The following is a 20673-nucleotide window of genomic DNA, read 5'->3' as shown; positions in this document are numbered from 1 at the left end:
GCCGATGCGAAAAACGTTGTGAGAGTTCGAAAAGTGAGTTACAGAACCGCAAGGCTGAGGTCGTTAGATCTCCGACTGTGCAGCAATGGGCTTTCTATCTATGTGCACATTAAACATTAGCTCGCACGGTGAAGGAAAACATCGTGAGGAAACCGACATGTCTTTTAAATTAAATAAAAAAATTATTGACTCGATTTATGACAATAAATTATAGATTTCTGTGTTATTTGTTAAATTACTATTTATTATTCATTTTCATTTTTTCTAAATATTATTTTATCTTGTATTCTTTTTTGTGCTGTGTAACTGTTAAAAAATAATTGTAATACCTGTATTTTTATCTGATGAGACACTTGCCTGCTGTTGCACTATTGCAATATTTATAATTAAGAAGCGTAATATATTATTGTATATTTTCTCATATAAATAACTGTTGTTGTGTTAATGAGAAATAAAATATCTTAAACCGTAAAGGAAAAAAAATACATGTTAATTTATAAGCTCCTGGTTCTTTATGGCGATTTTAAAATAAAAAAAATCCGTTTTTTTTTATAGAACACGAGGCAAAAAGGCAGTAGGCTTATCTATGTTAAGTGGTGCCGCCCATAGACACTCTCAATGGCAGAGAACTTTTAAGAATTGGTACGCTCTTTTCTTGAAATACATAGTTTTTGCAATATAATATTTGTTTTATACACATAGACATTTAATTTAAGCATAGATCCGCTATATTGAAGTGTTCCCGGCAAGGGGCTTGAAGGCTGCTAACTCGATAACAAGACAACAGCAGCTTTCCTAATTGCAATTTATTGCAGGTACTACAAACAAGTCTGTTTCGCTCGACGCTCACGTATTTTAAATTAATTTGCAAATTTCGACAAGCAATTAGATTGGAGTCGAGCGATACAATGTTTTCATAAGTTTCTTACATATATTACATCTAATATATAAAATCCTCGTGTCGCGGTGTTTGTGGTTAAACTCCTCCGAAACGGCTCGACCGATTCTTATGAAATTTTGTGTGCATATTGGGTATATCTTGGAATCGGACAACATCTTTCATTCCCCTATATGTTAGTCCACCCCTAAATATAGAAAAGTAAGGGTATAAAAAGTAAGGGTAGTCCACCCCTAAATATTTTTTTTAATTTTTAGATACCCATTTTTTTGTTTTTTTTTATGATACAGCATTAAAAAATACATACAACCCCTAACTTTCACCCCTCTACGATTAATCTCTGTTTTTTTATTATAAATGATATACATGGCAAAACGACGTTTGCCCAGTCAGCTAGTATTCTATAAAAGAGCTGTATATGCGAGAAATCCTGTGCCTACGACAGTGGCACAACTAAGAACAGCACTTTCAGAAGAATGGGACAATACTCCGCAAGATGTATTAATAACCCTAATCACATCTATGCGGTACCGATTAGAATCCATAATAAGGGCGCGTGGAGGTAATACACCTTATTAAAACATAAAAATACCCTTGCATAAAGCTTGTGTCTATTGTTAAAACCAACTTTTTGATCAAACCAATTTTCTTTAAATTTCTGTTTTTCTTCAAAAAAGTTTTAAGGTCCTTTCCAGTACACAAACTTAAACTTAAGGATATAACCCTACGCTGTTTTAAAGTTAACAAACCAATCTAGACTTTTCAATTTAAATCTGTGTAGAAAGTTTGCAAACATGAGTCCGTCAGTATATATTAAAGTCACATCTGAGAGTGTATGAACCGCAAAAAAACTACCTAACTGATACGGTTGCTACCAATGGTGTGATTCATAACTCCTGATGATGGTTTCCTGGCTGTTTATTGTTTAAGAGATCTCAATAAACAAAAGACGGTTGTGTGTGGGAGATTTAAATAAACCATATCTAATACTTTTTCGTTGTATTCTTTCTGTTTTAGACAACAGGTGTTTTGGGTTTAATGGAAGGTCAGCTCCGAAAGTCGAGAGCAAAACTTTAGTCCTTGGTAAATTGCGTGTTGAAGCTTCGTGTAAAAATATTGGATGTTATTAAGTGTAGTTAATTTCCGAACAAAGAAAATTGGGTGTTTGAGACAGTTCTCAATGGAAATGTACCAGTGTACATTTCCATTCGGACGTTTAACTTTTCTTCTAGTTAATATATATAATCTAATCTAGCTATATATATTATATATATACTGCTTGTATTGCCATATGTTGATTATATTGTTAGATATGCTATTAGAATGTGAATTTTATATAATCTCTCATCATAAAGTCAAAATCCATGCCAGAGCGATTGCGTAAATAAGCAGTGTTGGACTAGTGGCTTCAGCATGAGATTCTGATCCCTGAGGTCGTAGGTTCGATTCCCGGCTGTGCCATTGGACTTCTATGTGCGCATTTAACATTCACTCGAACTGTGAAGGAAAGCATCGTGAGGAAACCGGATTGCCTTAGACCCAAAAAGTCGACAGTGAGTGCGTGAGTCATGCACAGGAGGCTGATAACCTATTTGCCTATTATATTGACAAATTTTCATGAAACAGATACACAAATCTGAGGCCCAGACATAAAAAAGGTTGTTGCGTCATTGATTTTTTCATGGCGTAAATGCAGCCCGTATATACAGGGTGGCCAAAAAGTCGTGGATCAAACGCAAATAGGGGATAGATGAGGTCATCAGCTGCAAAAAATTGTTCTACGGGAGGTCTCTAAGGTCAACCCCTGCAGAGTTATGATTTATTTTGGTTTTTATATGAATATTGACTTTTTTTTACTAATTCTTCTTAAAATTCGAAAATATCTACATCCTGTATCTTTCTCATAATATCCACTTGATTGGTACTGATAAGTTCTTGCGTTAGACATACTATTTATAGTTGTTTATAGAGTGTATTCAAGATAATATTAAGTGATACGATATAACATTTTTTCAAATCATAATTTTTTCTTTACTTTGGACCCCACTGTGAAAAAAAATTACTCCACCGAAAAGTGTCCCTGTACTACAAGTTTTGGCGCATTTAATAGGGATTCTGAAAAGGTATTACACGTGGCCATGAGTCGCTCTAATATCTTTTTAGGACGAAAAAACACATAATTTTTTTTCACAGTGGGGTCCGAAATAAACAAAAAGTTTTGATTTGAAAATAAATTATTCTTATTGACACGATTTATAACCCATAAAAATATAACAATTCAATATACTCATATAAAATCTAGCTTACGTTGCTTTTTTCTCTTGAATTTCGGTTTCCCAGATGAATATGCTATATGCTTTGAAGCTGTTCATTTCGTTGCAAATATAAGCGATTATTCCGAGATCACAATAGAAAAGTTTTCCATATCAATGCATTGTTGTTTCCTCAGCTGTTTGCTTTCGGAAAGGCTTATTCAATGATTCCTTTATTAGCTTTGTATTCAATACGAGTTCTGGGGTTAGTTATGAATTATAAATTAATAAAGCTCATTATTTATTTCAATTTACAGCCATTGTTAACGCTTAACGATGTATACGAGAAATACGGACTTGTTTGTCTAGTACATGTTATTATTTTCAATGTTTAGACTATTTACGACTGGGTACTGCTTTTAACAGTAAGACCGCTGCTTTTTTATGTTATGAGCAAACGGGCAGAAGGCTCACCTGATATTAATTTGATGATGATGATTTTCATACATGTTCCTTTTCAATTCCGTAGGAAACTCGCTCAACTCGCTAACCTTGTGTGTGACTCTTTCAACTCGCTTACTCCGCTCCGCTCGGGTCCGCTTTGGTGGAAGCACATGTATGAAAATCATAAATCAATCATAGCGGAGTTCGTAATGGGTCCGTTCCGCTCGCAGTGGAAGGCATAAGTGATATTGCCGCACTCACATTGCCAGAACGCCCGCAAGTGCGATGCCGAGAATTGGTACGCTCTTTCCTTGTCCCTTAAGTCGAATTCGTTTGGAAATAGTTCAGTGGGCAGCTGGTGCCACTTAGCCCTGGTGCACAGAAAACACCGCTCTTTGTTGAATATGGTCAAGTAGAAGGAGCTGTTACTGGGGAGTTCCCGCCTAGAGGTGTACACAGTACTCCATGTGGGGCATATTTTGCCCCGTTGAAGTACCGTCTCGCGTTGAACACCAAGCTACACATTTAGTATTTTATATGTACCTGGTAATATATATATAATAAAAAAAAATATTATTACATTCTCGACTTATTGATCATGAGGTCTCAGGTTCGGTTTCCGTCATATACTTATTGAAAATGTTTTCACACAATGAATAAAAAATCCAATGGCGCTACAACTTGATCTTGACTCCAGATTTTTGATTCACGATGTGTTCCTCAGACGTAAGCAAACAAAATCCATTGCACAGCCAAAGTTCAAAGATACTCCAGGGAGCCATTAGGCCAACACTACTCAAAAATAAACAATTATATTTACACTCTCCAGATTTCTATCAATTCTCATTGCTCCGAACACAGTTAAAACAAATGCCTCGTAAATCTGTCAGTGTAACAATATTTCTTTCCCAAACAAAGATGAAAATATGAATATAAGATCATTTATATTCTTCAAATTGCTACAGCATTAATCCTTGGCGACAAAAACATTTTTACATTAAATATAAGAGCCGTTTTGACAGTATTGGTAAATGAAAATATTTATTGCTTTACCAATTTAGAACTTATAACATCGTATTGTCTTTTATTGACATAACTTTTACACATTTAATAAAACAATTTTTAACCGGATTGAAGTTATGTATTTACAATTATTTTACATAAATTTGGTCACCGCCACGCACGCTGTAAAGCACCCGAAACGTCGGTTAAATTTAAAATTATGTAAAATAATTGTAAATACATAACTTCAATCCGGTAAAAAATTGTTTTATTAAATACTTATAACATCATTTAAAAATAATTAATTTTACTCAAAATCTTATGTAACAACAACGAGCGACTTACCTTATTAAAACATAAACAAAAAGAACTAAAGGTCTTACTATAGTCCATTGAAATGTTACAATTTGAGGGCCAAACTGAACATTTGATAGAGGACGCAATTTTATTATGGGACATGTAGGGGGGGTCAATACAAGCTTAACCCCAAGTTTGTGGGATTGGCGCCTTTGTACCCCGGCCGCCATGTTGGAAAAAGGGGTGAAAACACGTTTTTGGCTATATCTCCTAAACTATCCATCGCACAAAAAAATTGTTAAGACATATTTTGTAGCAAATCGCTGTGCCTACAATGTTTGATTTTCTATCATAAATCAAAAATTCAAAAAATATAAGAAAAAATTTCATATTATAAGTTTCATAAATTATCTTGAATAGTAAAATAACAATTACATGTGTCAGAGCAATGCCGTTACTGTCAGCTGTCAATATTGTCAAATCAAATAACTACTATAAACAGTTATGTTTAGAACTGATTTGACCTTGACATAGTTAATTTATAAGTTCTGTGACAGTAGGTATATAATGACAGTGACGCCAATGTTCCGACGTATTTATTTATCTACCATTAAGGTTAATTTAATACCTGAATATGTTCGTAATACTTGCAAGAAACCGGCTTGTATGGAGCCCAAAAATCTGAATGATGAATTAGACACAGAAATATGTCTGCCCCATGTATAAGTTAACCCAGTGATGGGGCACTTGGGTTAACTTATAGCACGGTAGCGTGTGCATTTCCAATTTAAAAACAATGTTAAAATTCTATTGAAGTTCGAAATTCAAAAAGTTTAAATTAAAATTCATTGAGACCTCAACGAGTTTTGAATCGAATGTTTCCGCCTCTTTACTCTATTGATTTTGGAGTTCTTTGATCTATTCTAATTTCAAAGCTCCATTGGCTTTGGCATGGACTAGAATATACCAAAAAGGTTGGTGATATTCGATGTCTTTGACAAATTGTGACTCCTTATATTAATTTTAGGCAATGAAATTTGTTTGACATAAATATAGGTGGATCACTTGACACCATTAAAAGTATTTTAATTTACGTGAAATAAACTAAATTTGGCACATTGGAAATTAATATTGCAATATCTAACTTCGTAATTTTAATAATTATATGTAATAAGATTTTTTAGTACTCGCAGTGTTTTTTGTATCTAAGCAATCTGTGCAAATTGTTGATGAAACTAATAAAACTAATAAAAATTAAAACATATACAGTTAATACACCGCGTTTCTTTTGTTTGTCCTTAGACTTTAAATTAAAGTTTACATAAATTGTTAAAATTTTCGTACCCACCTCTTTACACTTCTCTTTTATTTATTTTATAGGTTCCTGTATTTGTTTAAGTTGTTGTATGTGCAAAACAAATTTAAATGTCAAGTGACAATAAATGTCAGTAGTGTAAGTTTTTTTTCTTAACTTTTTAGTTTCCAATTAAAGAAATTTTACTGTGTTAAGGTTAAACTTCTCTGTGGTTGTCATAAAACGTATTTGGTGACGTCCGAAAAGCAGGATGATTATTTCATCTGACATTATCCCACGAAAGAAAACTTTTGTACGAGAAAAGAAAGAGCGTAAAAAAGTTTTTATTTTGTGTGAATTCTTAATTAGTTAAAAATGCGCCAAGTGACAGTTAAATCATAATCAGCTATTTTAACTACGATAGCTGAAACCTAATGAAAACCAATACTTTACTAAAATAAACATTTTTACATAATAATAATAATTTTAAAGCAATATATAAAAAAAATAGTTTGATTACCTTTATTGCTAATGTAAGTATACATTTTATGATGGCAACACTTTCTTGGTTAAAAAAAGTTTTATTTCTGATGTATTTCATGGAAATACCAAAATAATTGCAATTTACGAAATGGAGATTTCTTGTTCAATATTCACAGTATCGATATTCAAGCTCTGCGTCTGCATTTCATCGTTTACTTCGCTCGGACAGTGCTCATTTCAATATTGCAATGCAAAATTCGACTAATATTCGACTAGTTGATTTGTTTCAGAACAGATTTGTGGCAGGTTATGGAAGACGTTACATAATCCGTCCGAAATTGATAATACTAAGACCTAACTAAAAAGGTTGTGTATTTTATACTAGCTGGTGCCCACGCAGGGTAAGTATTTCGAGTAGCTTATATTAGCGTGGCATAGAAAAGAACTAACATATTGACATTAAAATCATCACGAAATTTTTGGGTCGCGTTTGAAAAATATAACAGCCTGACAATATTGAGACGTTGTCGTACTAAATAATAACGTAACAATATTGTCAACATAAGAAATACAGTAGCTACTGCAATATGCCCCTATAAATTTTATTTAACGATTTTTTTCCATCAGCATGCAGATTTTTCGCTTTGAAAACACGTGAGCAAGCCACACAGAGCTGACCATGGGACCATCGATATATATACTGTGGCGGGCATTTTTGTAGGACTATTTAAGATTTGTTTTGGCAGCGCACGTCAGAATAGCTCGCAGATGGTAGATTTTTTCCTTCTTGATATTTTGGCCTTTATTCTGATGTATAAGCTATATTATTGCAAAGTTTATTAAAATCCACTCAGTTTTTACGTGAAAGAGTAATAAACATCCACCCATACTAACAAACTTTCGCACCTATTAAGATCGATTTAATTAAAAATGTTAATGGACTATGTATAATCACAGATTGTATATTGCACTTGATTGTGCCTTGTACAAAGAGAATCCGCATGTCACCCCGTCAGGTGCGCCCAACAGATTCATGCGATAGCCCCAGCTCATTGTCTGCCATGTAAGTGCATAATTGACAGGGCAAAGCTGGCTGAACTCGGGGGATTTTCGTCTATTTCCTTATTATATAGGTGCTTTGTGAATAATTTTCTTTTAGAGATGATTTGAGGCTGTACTTGTCGTGTCGTATTTTTGTTCTTTCTTTTGAATTCTTTAGAAAGTTTTAGTTAGTTATTAATGTTAATTGTCCATATTTATTTACCTTATAGCTGTAAACTTAAACTTTTTCTATATATATATATATATATATGTATTATTTGAAACACTTATATGTAAGCTTTTAATAATGAAAGCTTTTAAAAATCTCTTTGTTGGAATCTTTCCTAACTACTTAGATACTGGATTAAGAATATATTCAAGAATTAAAAGATTGTTTTATTTATATATAGATTTTTTATTATTTTAAATTAATATATATTAATTATATTGAAATATAATTATGTATAATTAAATGTAATGTAATGTAAAATAAAATAAAACAACATGTTTGTTTAAAATATACAAGAAAATATGTGTTCATAAATTTTACACACATCAATTTTAAATTAGAACATACAAATTTCAAACTAGCACGGAATTAAACAAGTCACCACAACATTTTTTTTTAAATAACCAAAACTACAAACACACTTACTATATATACTATAAATATTTATATTAATATTGGTAATTAAGTAGTAATAGCGAAATAGCCTATTAAAAGTAGTAGCGTAGTAGATTACAAAGAAAGGAAAATTTACTAAAGTCAGTATGATTATTAAAGTTAAACATTCAAATAAACAAGGTCAATAAAGCCACGTCACTTTTAAAGAAACGTACTTTAAAATTAACATCGCAAACTAAAACGCCACAGTAATTTCGTAAAGTAAGTAAGTAAGTATTTTAAAAGAATCAAATGCGTTGTTAATCTCTTTTAACATCTAACAACTTTTTTATCGTACCAACGACTTGAATGATTTGTGACGAACAATCAAATAAATCAAGATAAAGTAGCTTAAACACAGTTATAAAGGCGCCAGTCGGCAGAAATAAGACATTACCATAAGGGTTCCCGAGGGCCATTGAAAATATTATGATGATCTTGACCTAAGCCTTATGGGCTCACGTTACGAAATGACAGTTGATTTATGAATGAAGATGTTTTATCGAGAGATTTGACCGATATTACCGCTTGTAAATGAGTTTAATCTAATATATAAAATTCTCGTGTCGCTGTGTTTATGATTAAACTCCTCCGAACCGGCTCGACCGATTCTCATGAAATTTTGTGTGCTTATTGGGTATGTCTGAGAATCGGACAACATCTATTATTCATGCCCCTAAATGTTAAGGGTAGTCTACCCTTTAATATTTTATTTTTATTTTTAAATAAATTTTATTTTTTTTATTTTTTTATAATACAACATTAAAAAATACATACAACCCCTAATTTTCACCCCGCTACGAGCAACCCCTATTTTTTATTATAAATGATATACATGGCAAAACGACGTTTGCCGGATCAGCTAGTAATTTATATTTTTCATGATTTTTATTATAGTTTATTGATTTCTATCATTTAAAATATAAGTAGGAAAGATATAGGAAAGGCTTACCTGATGTCAAGTGATACAGCCCATGTGCGTTACCGTCCTTTTAAGAATTGGCACGCTCTTTTCTTGAGGGCCCTGAATCGAATTGGTTGACCCTAAATTGAATTAAATAGTTCAGGCGCTGGTGTCAGGTACACATTGTCATGACACAGAGCAGGTAAATTAACAACATGAAACTCAGATTAATTCAAAATTTTTATTACCTGTGGTTTATTCGATTCGCCAATAATACAAGATCTACAAATTAATGACTATTTGATAGTCTATAAGGATAGTTATTACATAATCATTAATATTATGAGTAATTCATTATGTCAGCTGTCATTGTCTTTATGTCACAGAGCTCGTAGATTGACAACTTCAAAGTCTAATCTTATATATAAAATTCTCGTGTCACAATGTTAGTTACCATACTACTCCGAAACGGGTCGATTTTTTCATTTCAGTAGGTCTGAGAATCGGCTACTATTTTTCATACCCCTAAGTGATAAGGGTTGTCCACCCCTAAATTTTATTTTTTGGACGAATTTTTTTTTTTTATAATGTGCCATTAAAAAATACATACAACCCTAAATTTTCACTCCTCTATGATTAACCGGGTCATAATTTGCCGGGTCAGCTAGTTAATTGTCGATCATTATGTCGAAACATTGGCGTCACTGTCAGCTGCCATTGTCTTTATGTCAGAGCTCGTAAATTGTCAACTTCAAAGTCTAATTAATTTATAACCATTTGTTTCTGTGGTTTATTCGATTCGTCAATATTACTAGATCTGCAGATTAACGACAATTCAACGGTCGATAATAATAGTTACTCCATAGTCACTATTGTTATTAAAAGTAATGTATCATAACTTAAAACCTTTAAACTTAAGTAATCTTTGACACTCGTTCTTAAAAAAATCAATCAAAAGATCAAGCACACTTCATCGTGGTATCACTGCATATTAATCGGCAACTTATTGCAATAATTTTGTGTTTTTGAAGTTATACTTCTTTAGGCGCGTTATGAAAAAGTTATGAGAGTGAAATTTTACAATGCGTGCGCACCTGTGACACAAAATTAGGAGTGTGATTATAGCGTGCGCAAGCGAGATAGGAATAGGACAATCTACAAGTAAAAAAAAATAGAATATGCGTGAAGTTCGTATGCCAAGAATTTTGAATGACCATAATGACATTTGTCATTTACCTTTTAAACAAATAAAGGAGTTTTAATTATTTTTTCAAAGAAATTTAGCAATGCTTTTTGAATTATAATCAGAAGTGATTTAAATTGAATATTTAAACCAATACTAATTAATATTTGTGAAAAAACTGTGCTCATCAACCTTCCTAAGTGCTTCAATACAATTGAGGTTAACTATCCGTATGTATTATTATTATCGAGTAATGTTTTGATTAAAAAAATGACCACATTGTTTAATCAAAACATGTAATTTTTCTGATTTAATCTAGCAAATATAAGGGCAAGAGACAAAAAACAATTGATGAATCAGTGTAAGTGCACTAAATTGAATACAAAAAAAAACACATCATACATACATCTTATCGCTGTGAAACATCAAAAACTGGAGGTGGAACAAAGCCAAACTATTTGTAATAATGCCAAAGAAGTATAACTTCTTACGCGCGTACATAAGTACACGCGCCCTTTTTTTTTTAATGTAATAGGAGGCAAACGGACAGGAGGCTTACCCGATTTTAAGTGATACCGCCGCCCATGGACATTCACATTGCCAGAAGGCTCGAACTCAAACTCAAACTATCTTTATTCAAGTGGGTAACCAAGTACACTTATGAATTGTCAAGTAAAATTAATTGTAAATTTACATTTACTACCAGTTTGCAAGTCAAGGGCGTAGAGCGGGTAAGAAGAACTGGCAAGAAACTTTCCGCCACTCTTTTTAATCGCCAAGTATTGTCATACAAATTGTTTTAACTGGAGCAAATCAATCCCAAGGATTAGGACGCAAGTGAGTTGCCGGCCTTTCAAGAATTGGTACGCTCTTTTCTTGAAGGACCCTTAGTTTCGTTAAAAAGTATTACTTATAAATATGGAGGTAAATTCACTACACGTCATACAAAAGTTTACGAGATATTTACGGATATTATCATAAACTGATGCACTCAGCAAGGTGTTAGGAGCCGTTTTAAACTAGCCTTAAAGCTCCTCAAGCAAAAAGGCTACAGAGTTTAAAAACAGGAAGCCAACAGTTCAGAGAAGTTAAGTGGAAAGTTAGTCTCGGTTTTATTTTTATTTATGAACAGTTTGGCCGAGTACTGATGTAAGAAATGTACTCGTTAGCACTTACTTGAAGCTAAACACTATTTACACTTAATGCATTAAAGTAATTTATTTTATAATGTGCGTTACAATTCTTAAAAGATCGGCTACGCACTTGAATGCTCTCTGGCATTGAGTGTCTATGGGCGGCAGTAGACAAAAAATATTTCGAATTCATAGACATATAATTTATTACAAACAAAAACACACGCATAAACACACAAAATAACAATAGCAAAGAAAAAAATTACATAAAAGATATATAAATAATATTTTTTTTCCTTTTCCCATTCGGTTCGCAGGGTAAGTAATGAAGTCTTGTGTAATGTGGTGTGAAGTAAATAAAATTAAAAGTTAAAAATAAGAGTAATTGTTAAGAATTAGATAAACATTTTGGGCTGATTAAAAACTAGATTTCGTGGGATTTTTGTTGAGTTAATAGATGAATGTTATACTTGCGACTAAAATTAGACTTTAATTTATGGTAGGGGAGCCCACGATGCTAAATGGGGATTTACTCGAGCGTCGTAGAGACCTATTGGGATGCAAAGCTTAGATAAAAAGAAGAATAAAATGTTATATGATAAATTCCTTTTCATCGGTGGGGGAAGCGGCTATAGATAGTTAAATATGTAAAAAAAAACTGTTGCATGGACATCCTCGAGCGCGTCAGATATTGATAGCATCTATGCCCTACGTATTTTTAATAATGTACGTATGTTAATCTGATCGTTTGCATGATGCGGGTGGTTGTATTTAAGGGTTGAAAATTAAAAAAAAAATTTTTTTATCGAGCGCGTCAGATTTTCTAAGGGAGTGTTAAGTGCACCAAAAAAAAGCTCTCATTCACTAATCTGACGATTTCGATGGGACGCAAACCCACAGCCATTTTCTTAATTTGCAAAAAAAAATCGCAATTTTGAAATACTCAAGCGCGTCAGATTAAGATATATGTGGTTCATCTTTATGTTCTAAACGTACTGTCTCATAATCTGACGATTATCTAGAGGGATTCGCCTGATCTGCCAAAAAAAAAAATAGAAAAACGGTTCACCTAAAGGGCCATCCCTGCAACTTCCCGCTAATTCCATTCCTGGGCGCTTAAAATTGATATTTTGAGCTCGCTGAGTTCAAAGAAATAACATTTCTATGCATTTGAGCTCTCCCAGCTCGAAAGTCTGATAGAAGTTTCATAGAACACTATTTTTGGAATTTTCAAACCGCAATAACTTTTGAATGGATCAAGCAATTTTCACGCGGTTGGCGGCATTCGACGCAGTTTTATCATCCTCATAAATAATTTTGCAATTTTAATTGATCGAACCACATATTTTGGAGTAATCCCGAAAAAACACTTTTTCGGGTTTCTTTCGTGTACGATATCTCTCGAACGAATCAACCGCTTTTGACCAGCTTGGTGGCGATCGACGTGGTTTTTCAAGCTTAAAGGCGGATTAGTTTTTGAAGTTGATCGATAAAGAAACCACTTTAAAAAAAATATTTCTTATTTTTTTAAGATTTTTCAAAATTTCTCAAAATCTATCGGTCCGAATCGGTTCAAATTCACAGGAAATGTAATTTTGAGGGAAATATTTAGAACGCCGTTTAGTAGATTCCGATCGGTTTAAGGAAATGTAGGCATCACGCAGCTGCACGCATTTAACTTTATCGACGAATTTTTGTTATTTCGGCTTGCGGAAATCGTCAGATTATATATTTTTCATTATTCTTGAATTATTTCCTTCAAAATAAAAAAAAAATTAGCTACGCTCGAGAATGTCGAGATGACGTTTTTTTTTTACAACTTTGTTGCCCTCCCCTTTTTTTCCGTCACTCTCAAATTGTCAGATTAGTGGAATATACACTTTTTAGGATGTCATTAACTCACCCTACCTTAATCTGACGCGCTCGGGAATTTCTGATGGTCAATTTTTTTTTACTAAACTGATCCTGTCTCCTTCACGTGCGGCTTTATATATGAGCCTCATATTTTGTGGAGGTACTTAACCGGGTACAAGGTATCCCCCTATATATTAATCTGCCGCGCTTTAGTAAATCCCGAAATCCCCTCTTGGGCTCCCCTACCATTAAGACTCTTCAGCGGAGGAAGGTTATCATTTCAACACATCGTCGCGCGCAGCAAAACGGCCATAAGAAACGCTCAGTTGTGGAGCGGTTGACGGTATTTCCGAACCAATTCTAATAAGGGTCCTTCAAGAAAAAGGCGTACCAATTCTAAAAACGCTGGCTACGAACTTGCTAGCCTTATGACAATGTAAGTGTCCATGGGCGGCGGTATCACTTAAACTCAGGTGAGCCCCCTGACCGATTACCTCCTATTACATAAAGAAACACCCGCAACTTTGTGTTACGTTAAGGAAAATCTTTTAAATAAGTATTAAGTAAAACAAAATCTAACCTCTGAACCTATCTACCACTTTACTGTGAGTTATAATTATTCAATTAACGAATTGAATAACGATTTTATAACCAGAAGTTTTTCAATGGTCGTTGAAAGTATGAACACGTTTTATACGTAAGGGTCGATAATGGGCGCCCATAAAGAAGCTGATCGGGTGCCGATAGATTCCGCAAGTTGCCAACTTTGTACCACCCATTAGTTGGGATTCTGTTGGGGCCAACGGCTGCCTCTAATGTTTGTGACCGCCACAAACTTACTTAAAACTTCGTGATTCACATGTCGAAAAACTGCGGACATTTCTACAAACATCGGCTGTATTGAACTTAATTTATTTATTTATGCCACCACAGAGGCAAAACATATATAGTGTTTTATGTGGTTTCCATATTCTAAGTGAGGTTACTTACTACGGGTACTTCCAATCCAGAAATCGTGTATTTGAATGTGCACCATATTTCTAATTATTTTTCTATCAGCACGTTTAACCTTTTCTCCTACTTTAAATGCTAATATCGCGAGGAAACCGGCATGTTTTAAAACCAAACACATACCTACATGTACATAAGGCTGTTTAGCTTCTTGTCTATACGTATAAATAAGTTAAATAAATACTATTTACAGCCAAGGCCCTAGGGTTGTACAGTCACAGCTTGGAATTGAAGTGTCACTTAATCATGACAATTCTATTAAATAAATGTCAGATATCTTCTATATATATAAAAGAAAGACGTGTTTGTTACAACACTTATAACTCGAGAACGGCCGGACCGATTGCCATGGTTTTTGATTTGTTGGATTTGTTTCCGTCCCAAATAGCAGAATAAGCAATATAAAATATCGGATAAGTTATCGAATAACAATAAATAAATTAATTAATTTTACGAATGCAAAAACCATATGGTGCCATCTGTTGACAAAACTACGCATCATTTTACGTCGAATTCGTGTCAGTTCACGAAATTCCGATTTTGAGGTGAATGAGGAGATGCATAACCATGCTTTGATCCTGATCAAAAGATGTTGGATATCAGAAAGTGCTTAACATGCAGTATCGCCATATTGACGCTAGAGAGAAGATGCCTAATGTGTAAAACTGCCATTCTTCTTTCACAATGGCAAGCAATAAAACATTTCTGTATTTGCAAAAGAGTTGTATTAATGTAATACTTAACATTAATAAAATCCTAAAATAAGTTAAATTAAAGTAACAACGATATATTATCAGGTTGTAGGGCGGAACGAAGTTAGCCAGGTCAGCTAGTGGGTAATAAACGAAAACGCTTTTAAACTTTAAAATTGTCAATTTATAGGTCCAATGACTGAATCTTACCCTAAATGCTCAATAAATTTACGTAAATATAGATATATAATCACTAATTTCTGGTATTTCTTATGTAAATATTTGTATATAAATAAACGAATTAATTACGTAACAGATAATGTTTATAACATAACGTTCGCACCTCTTATCGAGGCCACATATGATTTCTAATTTGTATAACTTCTTTCTTTTTCCTTATGTTTTTGTGTTAAGGCTAAAATTGATTTAAGATATCTTAATATAAACTAAGTTGTTTAACCCACTTCAAAAAATCTGAAGGAGTAGCTTATCAATATGTCGTGTATAAAAAATTACTACAATCGTAACACAATATGTCAAGAAGTTTTCAAAATGTTTTAGGCAAAACATTAGAATCGCCAAAAAAACGAAATACTTAAGTTTAAAGAAAACAACATAATTTAAAAAAACATTCACACAACACAAAAAAATAAGACATAATATGCTACTTAGAAAATGAGAAAACCTATAGCCTACCAAAAAAAACGACGGGTTGCACTCCGGGAGTGCCGGCAGAAGTGAAAACTTGAATATTAACGTTGTGCATTTTTGATATTTCGGAATGGTTAGGGTATAAATTTGCACGAATTGCTTTAATTATCAGTATAAATGGTAGAATACCATATTTATTTATTGCGCTATCGTACCCAAATATAACAATTTATATTAATTTTCGATCAGGTCACGTGTCCTGACGCGAGTTTAACATTTTTTACCCATTCCAAAAAAAGTGTACAACGCCGCTAAAGAAGTTTTCACTTCAAAAATAAATAACGTGCTTGCATGCCCACAAGATAATTCAATAAAATATTGTTATTTAACCTTCTTAGAGCATTTGGAATAAAAAGGAATTTATTATTGTGCTATATATTAATCATTGTGGTCGAATTAAAACCACAAATTACGTCTTATATATGATATAACATATATCCTTATTGAAACAAAAACAGGATGTGGATGTCATTAAAACACAAGAAAACAATAAATTGAAATAACACCAAATATCATAGATTTACATTATTAAACGCTATTTAAACAAAGCAGGGACCTTGAGTAATAACTATAGATAATTTTATCTGACTTTTTAATTATTATTTTTTTAAAGACATTTCACACCAATTGACCTAGTCCCATGCTAAGCTGGTGAAGCTTGTGTTATGGGTACTAGGCAACGGATATACATACATATTATAGATAGATAGACACATAAATACATATTTAAACACCCAAGACCTAAGCACAACACCAAATGCTAATCACATCGATGTTCGTCTCAGCCAGGGATCGAACCCGGGACCCATGGATTCGCAGTCAGGGGTATTAACCACTAGACCAATGGGTCGTCAAATATTTTAAAATTATTGCGATATTAACGTAAAAATAATGGACATTAAAGATAGAATATGATCGTGTCTCTTATCATGTTTACGATATCTTTTTCATAATGGTAGCCATGGTAACGCACGGTACAATCTTTAGTCCACCTTTAACGCATTAAATTTTACTGTAGAACAATTACTAAAGTTAGGCTTAGCAAATAATAAACTGCATACACGAGGATACTTAGGTACATAGGTGCTAATTAAAAATCACCTAACCGCCTATTTATCTTATAAACTATAGAGTTGCTGCTTTCTTAGCTTAGCATAAAAGCGAATACAGCGAGAAAATCCTAGCTCTATTAAGTTAAACAGGGAACCAAATTTTCTATACGTATCACGATGTTTAAGTTCGATCTTGTATTACAGTAATTATTATTTATTAGCTATTTATTTATTATTATAACCTATGTTATGAGAGCAGTGTTGGCCTAGTAGCTTGCGCCTGCGACTCTCATCCTGACTGTTCAAAAGGCTTTTTTTCTACTGTGAGGAAACGTTCATGCCTTAGATCCAGGTAACGGTGTGTGTCAGACACGAAAGGTATTCTATTAGAAAAAATACTGAATAGGTACAGATATCTGAGGCCAAGAGCCAGGGCTGGAGAGCCACTGGTTTTATTTATGTAAACGCCTTAAAAAAAAATACAAATAAATCAGTGGCGCAACAACCTGTTTAGGTACGGCCCTCAGATTTCTGAATCTGTTTTATGATCATTTTTCAATCTAATAGGCTGATGTGTGATGGTGATGAGCCTCCAGTGCCTGACACACGCCGTCGACTTCGGTCTAAGACATGTCGGTTTCCTCACGATGTTTTCCTTCACCGTTCGAGCGAATGTAAATGCGCGCTGAAAGAAAGATTTGTGATCAGCCGGGATCGAACCTACGACCTCAGGGATGAGAGTCGCACGCTGAAGCCACTAGGCCAACACTGCTCTTGTAAACACATTTTAGGTAAAATAAATCTTGCAATTCCAAAAGTTTGAGCATTTACTTACCTACCAAAATACAAATCTTTCAAAAGATTACTTACAATAAAATAAATTTGCTTCCACAAGCCGAACCATAAATTTATAACGGCACTAACATTTTATTTTGTTACAATGCTTTGATTCCCCGAACATATTAGCATAGAATTTGAATAGAACAAACAAAGGGATTGCTCAAGACAGTGCTTTCGTAGGCAATTTTAAATTCAGCGTATCGTAAAAATCCAGGCTTTAGAATACTATCAGAGTATTATCTTTACGGATTTGAAACGTATGGCATTCGAGTTTAACATAATGTTTTTTTCATTGTTATAATTCACTCAATGTATATATATGTTAATAAATATAGTTTAAAAAAACTATAAAACAAGCTTTTAAAGCACATCAACTAAAAAGTGAAAAATAATTCCTAATTTAGGCTGAAAATGGTAATGAACAAAAAATACTGGTTTAATTGTGAAAAAGCGTGGGTTGTGAATTTTTTTTTTAAGCTGTATTTATTTTACAATTTTTAGTCCTAGCAGCAATACGTGTTGTCTCAATTTAATCGTATTGCTTTGTGGACTTAAAAAAAATTTCATTGTTTTTTCGAGATAAACCTATGAAATTATTATATTGTCGCTGATTCTTTATAAGTGTACAAAGTTTGAATTAAATCTGTCCGTTTAAAGTGGGTCAAAATCGAGTCCGAAGGAGTCGGTTACATACATACATACATATAGGTGAAGCTAATATAAAGCGTGTAAAATATACTATTTGAGACAGTTATACATTACAGTTAACATGCCTCAATGAGAAATTGATTATGTGTTAATAATATTACAAACAACTGTTTGTGTATGTGTCCAGTTGAGTAGCGAAAATACCTTTGCAAGTGTAATGTGACCTACCATTCGTTAAATTAAATATATGTCTAAGTTAATAATTAGAATTTACCAAATGTTAGCAATCATCGCACATTTGAAGCAAAAATGAGAATTTACTTTTTACCACACTCGTTTGTAATATAACATTTTCGTTTCCGATAATGTCCAATACGTCGATTACACTTATATTGAAACGTCACTTAGATTTAAGAACCCTTAAATAAGTCGAGATATTTTTTGATAAAAATAAAAAATAAAATATGTTTATTATGGAACACAGGTATCACTTCCTTCCTTCTTCTTCTGATGAATGAATGACTTCCACGTCATTAAATTTGAATTTGTAGGCATCCCTACTCATTGGCAAAGAAGACAGAGGGTGTAGGCCGAGAGAAAAAGCCGGCGTAAAAACTCTCGGTACTCTTTTAAAATAGCAAATCATCAAACAACACTTATTTTAAAACAAATAGCGCAAATTAATTAGAAGTAGCCTGTCTAGCACTAGTCCTAGGCCCTTTTATCAACTAGATAATCGTAAACTTTATAGTAAGCCTTTTTACACAGCTTTTCTTTAATACATTTCTTAAATTTATTAAAAGGCAGAGATAAAAGAGCCTCTGGGATTTTATTAAAGAAGAGTATCCCTTTTCCAAAAAAAAAGGGTGCGTGTACTTATGTACGCGCTTAAGAAGTTATACTTCTTTGGCATTATTAAAAATAGTTTTTGATTGCATACAAATAATTAATTACAATTAAATAATCAAAGACTGAAAAAGGAGTCATTATAGTCAATTAAGTTAAGTTTACATTTGAAAAATTAAATAAATAATTATTTATTATTATTCTCTTACATTAAGTGTAATATAAATTCTATTTAGTTAAAAGTATATATTATTATATATTTAGAACATCTCTACCAAACACTAAGATGTATGCATGTATAGCTTTGGCAGTATTGCACAATATAAAATTAATAAATTTCTTTGAAAAAATAATTAAAACTCCTTATTTGTTTAAAAAGTAAATGACAAATGTCATTATGGTCATTCAAAATTCTTGGCATACGAACTTATCACGCATATTCTATTTCTTTTTACTTGTAGATTGTCTTATTCCTATCTCGCTCGCGCACGCTATAATCACACTCCCAATTTTGTGTCACAGGTGCGCGCGCATCGTAAAATTTCACTCTCATAAATTTTTCATAACGCGCCTAAAGAAGTATAACTTCAAAAAGAATTATTACTAACTTTAGATAGCCTAGTACGGGGAAATTGCAGCCTGCGTTTGTTCCGAGTATTAACATTGTGCGTATGTTCTATTCTAGTAAACTTATCACAATTTTTGTATACATACATATGATAAGATAAGATAGCGTCGCAACCCCACTACCCCTAATTTTATGTTACTTATAAGCTTTAGTTTTAAACACAGTTAACTCCAGTTGACACACAGCTTCAAACAAAGAGTTTCATTTGAATATGTGAGACGGATATATTTAGTTGCACACTGGCTGAATTCACAAGAATTGCATTGTTTATAATTAGTTATAAAATGGTTTAGGTTTAAGTTTAGTTTTCTATTGTATTAGTATTAAGTTACTGTAAAAATAGGAAATAAGGAAAAATAATATATAAAATAAAAATTCAACAGATATTTGAACATCTCTACAATAACCACCACCGGATTTAACCTACCAGGGATAATTAATATAAAACATTTACGTTAGCATTACTTACGCCCGACCCCAATAATCAATCCAAAATCTCTTGAAAACAATCTGAGATCGATCTCCTATCTGCATCCCAATAACCAAACCCTACAAAGACAATCCATTTTTGGCGACGGATAAAATGCTCGTTGTCGTTCCATTTAACCGAGTTTTCACTCATATTTGATAATCAATGTAAACCAAATGAAGTAAATAAAACCGTACAAATAACATTATAATATACAAACATAACAAACAGTTTTTTCATTTATTTAAAAAACTTGTGTAAGTAAAAATCTGTTAAAATAATTAACTATTGAAATCGAGCTTTCGTCAACTGTCATTTTCATACAAA

The sequence above is a fragment of the Pieris napi genome, chromosome 23, assembly GCF_905475465.1.
Source record: "Pieris napi chromosome 23, ilPieNapi1.2, whole genome shotgun sequence".
In the NCBI taxonomy this organism is placed as follows: Eukaryota; Metazoa; Arthropoda; class Insecta; order Lepidoptera; family Pieridae; genus Pieris; species Pieris napi.
The sequence above is the reverse complement of the archived record's forward strand: the minus strand, read 5'-3'. Positions refer to the sequence as shown.